At 48.5% G+C, this 7,782-nt stretch overlaps 1 protein-coding gene across 1 annotated transcript in view; it reads left to right on the top strand.

Annotated features, from left to right (window-relative positions):
- The window catches only part of PSMD1 (proteasome 26S subunit, non-ATPase 1), a 61,844-nt gene extending 61,565 nt beyond the window's left edge, over positions 1-279 (top strand). The window contains exon 24 of the mRNA XM_017727017.1: positions 72-279. The gene's annotated coding sequence lies outside the window, so the exon portion shown is untranslated. The remainder of the gene's footprint in view (positions 1-71) is intronic.
- The last annotated feature ends 7,503 nt before the right edge of the window (positions 280-7,782 follow it).

Raw genomic sequence — 7,782 nt, 5'->3', positions numbered from 1 at the left:
GGGGGCCCCAGCCACAGGAAGCCTTCGTTAAACACATTTGATTTTCTGGTTTCTCTCTCTCCCTCCTCCAGGGTCATGTCATCTAAAGAAGACATTATGCTTGACAGAAAGACAGACATGACGACCTTCCTATTGAGATCTGATGTTCAGTGCATGCAGCCCCAATCTGTGCTGAGCTAAAGCTGACAGTCCGTGTTTTATGGCTGAAGAACAGATATATGCTATTTAGTGTACTCTTTCACAAAACCTTGTTTTCAAATAAATATATTAAAAACTCTTGACAGAAAACTTGCTGCTTAACAAAAAAAAAAGGAAACCTAACAACTTTTGTTCCCCCCAGATGTTAAAAACTAGACTCAAATTGTGCATCTTTGTTTAGCAGAGCTTGATTGATTGCTCCTCTGTACAATCATTGGGATCTGTGCACACCTCTGCATTTGTTGAGGCCGAGCAGGGTCACAACTGCAGCCTGGCCCAGCCATAGCAGTGATGCCACAGAGGGCAGGTCGCTGCTTGCCAGCAGCTGCACAGATGAGGTCTGCTTCCAGATTACCTCTGTGATCTTCCCCCTTGCTTATCCTGGTATTCATGTGATGGTGTGGGGCTGACAGAAGGGCTCTGGGTGTTAATGAGGGAAGTGGGGGCATGTTTCTCCTCGTTTCACAGAAACCCTTTTCTTTTGTGTGTGTGCTTTCACTGTTTTCACCAAATATGAGCAAAATAGCTGATATGAGCAGGTTACATTGCAGGCCTGGATGGGGTGGACCCAGACATGTAACTTGTCTCACTGATGTGCATCATTAGCTAAGGGGAAATTTTAGTCAGGGATACGGAATAAGGAGAAGTCAGAAGGAAGGAATGGTGCTCCACCGTGCACTATCCAGCTGGCCCTTCACCTTTTGGGCTGTAACGCTTCAAAGGGTGTGTCAGCAGCAAGCCAGAGCCCTGGTCTGCTGCCAACAAATGCTGGGTGAAGCTTCATCATTTGAAACAGCACATAAATTGAATGAGGTTTTTATTGTATGTGTGTGTGGGGAGAGTATTTGCTCCACATGAACATAGCACAATCTCATGTGCATCGGTAATAATGGAAGACGAATCTTGCATGTAGTGCCTGGGAGCTTCTCCAGCAGATGGTTTATTTTGGTTATTGTTACTATAGCAGTGGGATAGTCTGCTTTGTTCTCTGCAAAGCTAAGGAATACTGAGCAGAGATGTGGGACTGAAAACCAGTTTTGAGTCCTAGGCTTCAATCACAAGTTCCTCAAGTTGAAATGTCTCAGTAAGGTTGCTGGTCAGAGCTTGCAGTTCTCAGCATGATCCAGATCTGTTCTCTGCTGGAGTGGAGCCAAGAATGAACCTGAAAAGGCTACAGACAGTTATTGTCAGTAAAGCTGGAAACAAAGAGGGAACCACTGCTCCAATCCCATGGTCAAAGACCTGGTATTGTGGTGCGAGAAACAGAAGCTGGACAAATGTACATTGTGTGAGTCTTCTGGTGCTGCAGTTCCTTCCCTCTGAATGTATCCCTTACTCCAGCATGTTCTGCCAATGCTGACCAATATGGTGTGTGGTGTGATTCAGGTAATTTGTTAGTAATGGCTTGTGTCATAAAATACGGTGGAGAGGGGAGGACACTGGGAGGAGAAGAAAACTCTCAGGTTGTTCAGCAACCTGCCAGAGGCCAGATATTGCTGGAGGATTTCTAGAGTCCAAGTAGAAATGCTGGGAATAGCTGGCTGAGAAGGACCTAAAGTCCTGCATTGGTGCTTTGGCCAAGCTGTGATTGCTCTGCTGCTTTTCACAGGACTTTTGGCCGCACTTTTCATATTGCAACAGATTTTTCAGGGTAACCAAAACAACCTGATGCTTGCTACAGGTTCTCAGTGAGGCTGTGTAAATCTCTATGTGCAGAGCAGCTCCCACCAGCGACTGGGTACTGCCTGGGGCACCACGGAGGAGTCCTGATTCTTGTGCTAAATTATTCTCTTGTGCCTTCGAGATCCCTACTGCCTCTGGCAGTGATGTTTCCTGGGAGCTCCCTTAGCACAAGCAAATGTAAAAACCTCAGCCCCAAACTGATTTTTCAGCTGCTATTCTGGGTCCATGTAGTAAGGTTACACACAGGCAGCCAGACTCTTAGAAGAGGTTTTGGTGGCTGTGGAAGAAAAAGGCCATGTGTGCCAGGCTGGGGACACCAGGAGGGAACTGGGAATTGGCCTGTCCTCACTTCCCCATCTCTGCCACTCACTGTGTTTTCTCTCCACTGTGTAAACGCATGTGGGAAGTGTGGCTTAGGATTGAGAACACTTACAGAAAAGCATCCACTGTTTTTGCTTTCTCCTCCAGCTGCTGTTTTTTCCTCCTTGGACAGGAGGATGCTGGTCTGTGCCTCATGAGACACATGTGTAGCTCAGGCTGTTTTCTTGCAGGACACTGCTCAAAAGACTCCAGACAGGATGAGAAATGCTCCTACAGGGTGCTTTTGAGAGCTCGTGTCACAAAACATGTTCAGACTATAGAATGATTCCATACATGCCATTTCTTTTCTGATGTCTACATAATTCTTCAGTTCACTAATCAGGCTGCTGAGGGTGCTGCTCTGTGACCACTTGAGGTGTCACACAGTGCTTGAATGAGGTGCTGAGCTTTGCTCAATTTCCAGGGTGCCACTTGGGAAATTTGGAAATGGCCAACCTGTGAGTGTCAAAAACAACACGTGAAGAGGCTTACACAGCCCTAGAGGATTCCAGTAAACCTTTAGGAAGAGTCTAGGAATGTTCTGGAGATACAACAGGAAACCTCCAGAAAGACTAGAAAAACATCAAGGGAATGGCCAGGAAATGTCCAGAAATCTTCTGGAAAGGTGCTAGAAAACCTCTGAGAAGGTTCTGGAAACCTGTGGGATCCTGCCCCCATACTAAGGGGTCTGACCAGTTTCTCTCAGGCAGATGAGGCCAATAACCGCAGGACTGACTCAGTGCTTTGAATTATGTCATTTCGTTTCAGTGACTCATTAGTGCTGATTTCTGAGGAAGTGTTGCTCTCCTGGGCCTGTCTGGGGATGCTTGTGGAGGGACCCACCCTGATTGCTTGCCAGGGGCTAATTGGACCTAATACTCCTGGCTTTGCTAGAGGGAGAGGCCGGGGTGGCAGGAAGCGTGCTTCTGTCCCTCCTGACTAATGGGTTTCATCTCAATTAACCTCGGTGGGAGTTAAATCACTTCTAAAGCATGCTGCTTTGACAGATCCCAGAGTCCCTCCAGGAGGCCCTGGACATTTCTTTAGCCTCCCCTTTCTACTTCTTAACTCAGGTGCAAGCCCCCTGCTTGGCATCATGCTGGGGACTGAAGTGGTGATGGAGATGTTGCAGGTAAAGCTCCCAAGGTAAGCAGTCTTCAAGGAGGGGCCTGACAGCCCTACAACCCCCAGCATTGCTATTCCTCCCCTGCAGGCATTCAGTGGCCTCATCCTCTCACCTCTCCCCATCACAGCAGTGTCACCCTCCCTATCTCTCCCCTTCCTTCCGGGGCCAGGCAAAGCTCTTCCTCCTCGCCTTTCAATGCAAAGGGTGGGCACCGCTGACAATGGTGATGGTGTTGGCCATTTTTCTTCTGCATCCTGGTGGCTGGAGCACCCTCCACCCTCACTCCTGCCAGATGCCAGCCTGCCCCAGGCTCTTCCCTTGCTTGCTGCTCTTGGCATTGGTGATGGGTTGGGTTTTCAGCCCAGCTCTGAGGCCACCTTGAGCCTGCAGCAGTGGCAGGATGGGAGAGTTCATAATCACGGACATTTCCAGGAGTGTGCAAGGCTTGTGATGTTTGCTTGTAACCTCCAATGGGACCAATGGGCGTGAAGGCCATCACCCAAGGGTGCTGATCTTTCCTCAGGGTGGTTTCATGTGGAAGCAAGGGTCTTTGGTCCCTCAGTGAAAGTAACTGGTTGGGCAAACCTGGTTCAATGTGTTTCTCCAGCACCTGTGGGATTAATCTGGCCCATGCTCTGTGTCTTGGGAGGAGATGCTGTCCCAGCCTCTGAAATCCTGTTCTGTGTGAGCAAATGTTCCAGCTGGCAGCAACCCAGGTCTGGAGTTTTGTTTTGAGGTCCATACTGCAGTTCCAGGCATTGGCTGCACAGCTAAAGCTCGGGGTTTTGCTCAGAAGAAATACTCATGCAGGTGTTCAGGTGAGCCTTCAGTGTCTCTGCCACTGGGGAATCAGTGTTACCCACATACGGCAGAGAGGTGACTCAAGGCAGAATCTGTTTCTGCCCAAGCCCTTTGGAGATCAGTTTATCAGAGATTCTGGAGACCATAATCGCAGACATCTCGACCCTGTGCATTTGGTCTGATGGGCCCTGCTGCCTGACAGGGTTTGGTTAAGCAACGTGTATGTCTGGGTTTTTTCTTTGTGTTTACAGAGCATGAGCAGAAAATGGGCACAGGAGGGTCTACACTGTAAGGGTCCAGGTGAAACAGGTCCTTGGGAGCAGGGCAGGGTGCTTGGGGGGCACCCTGGGGCTGTGTGCCCACTGCCTTGGTGCAGGGCTGGCCAAGGGGCAGGACAGTGGTTTGGTGGCAACAGCATCCCTGGCCAAGGGTATAAATAGCTGCTCTGGTGACCCAGGGAAGAATGGCTGCACAGGCGAGGTTAATTGTCAGCAGAAATTATGGGGACATTGTTCCTCCCAAGATAACCTGCAAGGAATGAAGCATGGAGCAAATTTTTCCCCTTCAGAGTGAAGGAAGAAGGACCTGAAATATTGGTGCAGTGTCTTTGTTCTCAGTTTTAGGGTGGCTCTCCCATTTCATTGTGTTTTTCTATTTTGTGTCAATGAGAACCAAGATAGATTAACTTTTTGTTTCCCCACCATGCCCTCCCAGAGGAGGAACTGAGATAGCTCCTGCAGGGCTGGGCAAATTCTCTGTTTACTTTAACCTCACATGAAGGTCTTTTTTATTTTTAGCTTAAGCATGAAATCTGGGGTTCAGGGATGGACAAGAAGCAGCTGAAAATAATTTGCTGGAAACACTTACATTGGACAGTAGCATTCACGGCCTCCTTCATAGATGAAACCTGATGCTTGCTCCTCTCCACAGAGGCACCCCCAGCCTCAAAAAAGCAGTCCATCTCCCCTGGATGTCAGCTCTTTTCCTGTAAGGAATCTCTGAAGGGTGATCTCTGCTGGAGAGGTACCATCAGCTATGTTGTTGGGAAGAAGGAACAGAGAAAGTGCTGGAGAACTCCCTCCTTCCAGACCAGGGTGGTGGCAGCAGCAAGGTTTTGCAGAGGTTGGAGAAAGCAGCATCTCCTCCAGGGGGGCAGTTGAGATACACAGGGGGCTGACATTATAGGGGAATAGGCTGAGCCCTGGATGCTCCTGTCTTCATCTGTGAAGTCCTGCTGGGAGAAGAAAGCTCTGGCTCCTTCAGCACTGGACTGCAAGTGCCTGGGAGCCTCCTTCATTGTTTTGCAGTGGAGCTGAAAGGAGCTTTTTGGGGACCCACCAGCTGGTCCCTCCTCCCTCTCTGCTCTTCATTGAGCAGGCCAAGAGCTTTCTGGATCTTAAGAAGAGCTGAGTTCACCCTGTCACCTCCTTCATGCATCCCAGGACACAAAATCAAAGTTTCTGTTGTGCCTCTCCTGGTCAGGACTTGGACAGGAAATTACTGAAGAACGGTGGGATATAAATAGCCTGACGTGGGCTCACCAAATCCTCCTGGGGAGAGAGGAGAGCTGAAACCTGAGGCTCAGCAGCAGCTGAACAAGCCCTATCCAATGGAGACAAAGCAGCTTTATGGCAGCCTGATGCTGGGGAGAGCAGAGAGGTTTTGCAATTCCATTGCCTTGGTTTTCTGTGCAGAGGGCCCTGGGGAAGCGTTGCTGTGTAATTCAGTATGTGAGCAGCATCTCAGCTGCATCAGCACAGGACATTGGTCCAAGCAAACCCCTCTGCGCCTGAGCCAGTCCCAGTAGGGGCCAGTTTGTGCTCCAACAGAACCAACAGTGTGTCATCAACTAAAATCTCAAATAACTTCTTATTTATTTATTGCCTCAAAGCTCATTCAAAGTATTCTTTGAAAATCCAAACTAAAATCTTTTTTTGGCAAGTAAGAGTTGAAGTTTGACACAGAAAACAGGAGGATGCTTAAGCTTTGAAAAATATTCCTCTCTTCCCTGACTGCTTTTGTTTTTAATGCAACCACTTGGAAAGGCTACTGCAAGAAGAAATTTCCTGCAAAATCTTCCACTTGGGCACAGAGAACAGCCTCCTTTTCAAATCAAGCAACAGATTATGATCCAGCCTGGGATCTGCAGCTGACAGAGCCAGTGGCCCAGCCCCAGGAATGCTCAACCCCTGGCAGAGATGGCAGTGACACCTGCCCCAAGGAAAACCTAAACTGTGGAGCTGGGGTGATGCCCCAGGTGATGGTGAGTGTCCTTCTTTGGATACACAGGACAGTGGAGTCCTGCTTTTCAGGTTTGAGGCACAAGCTTTGCATTTTCCTGAGCAGCCCAGGTGCTGGCCAGTGGGTGGATGTCCCCCTCCTTGAGCAGCACCTCCCTGAAAAAGTGTCCCTCCCCAAGAACCCCCGGAGTGTGACACGAGGCACAACAGCCTTGCCTGCTCACTGGAGGAGAAATTCTGCAAGAATGTGAGGAGAAAAAGAACAAAAAAACGTGATCAAGCAAAGCCCAGATCCCACACAGCCCTTCCCACCATCCTGCCGAGGTCACGACATCAGTTCTGTTTGGCTTCTCAGAGGAGAAAGCCAGCTGGATGCACATCAGGCTGAAAATGAGAATTTCTGTAAATCCTTCTTTCGCCATGGACAGTGCCTGATCAACACTAAAGCAGGGGAGAGGGAACACAGGGGAAAGCGCAGCTGCCTTTACAGAGAAGGGCAGCTGCAGCTGGTCTGCTTCAAAACCTTGGAGCCACTCTCTAAGGCGAGTCTCACTCCTTAAAAAAGTTAGAGGGACAGGTGACAAACAGGAGGAGGAGTTTACAGGGTTATGGCATTTCTTCAGCTGGAGCACGGATCCCAAAGGCTGCACTCACACTGGAGGTGAGAGGGCTGTAAATGGCCAAGGGACCCAGTCCTTCCTCCTGCAGGGATGAGCCAAGGGTCTGATGGGCTCAAGCAGGGAAAACCTCAACGTTAATAGTTAAAGTTTGCTATTGTGGGATCTCTGGAAGAGAAGAGGGAACAGAAAGAGGAAAACTCTGGTGTAGAGATACTCTCTAGATGCAGAGTATATCCACTGTTTATGTTGTTAGAAGTTCAGTGTGTATAAATGCTATGCTTGTTTATAAACATATAAATTTGGTATTTAGTATAGAAATTTCCAAACCCAGAAATCCCAGTAGCCAGCTCAATCACCACCATCCTGACCACTTAAGAGTGCCCGCAGCAGCTCCAAAGCTAATTTGAATGCTAATTGTCACACACCCAGGGAGCATGAGAACACAAACTAATGCTTAGAATAGAAATTTCCTGTTGCTTCCTAGGAATTCCCTGGTGCTCTCTTTAAAATATCCAAGGGTTTTCTAGAAATTTCAATGAGCTTTCTGTGGATTTTCAGTGAGCATTCTAGAAATTCAGAGTGGACTCTATGAGTTTTCCATTACTTTTTGGGTATTTTTTTGTGCTTCCCAGGACTATCCTTGTTCGTTCTAGGAATTGCAGAGAGATTTGCAGAGATTATGATCAGGAATTCCAGGGTGCTTCTTGAACAGTTTGATATGCTTCCCAGAAATTCCAGCCAGCTTTCACACTCT

This window comes from Corvus brachyrhynchos, unplaced genomic scaffold, assembly GCF_000691975.1.
Source record: "Corvus brachyrhynchos isolate BGI_N302 unplaced genomic scaffold, ASM69197v1 scaffold162, whole genome shotgun sequence".
Lineage (NCBI taxonomy): Eukaryota > Metazoa > Chordata > Aves > Passeriformes > Corvidae > Corvus > Corvus brachyrhynchos.
This window is presented reverse-complemented; position numbering and strand designations above follow the sequence as displayed.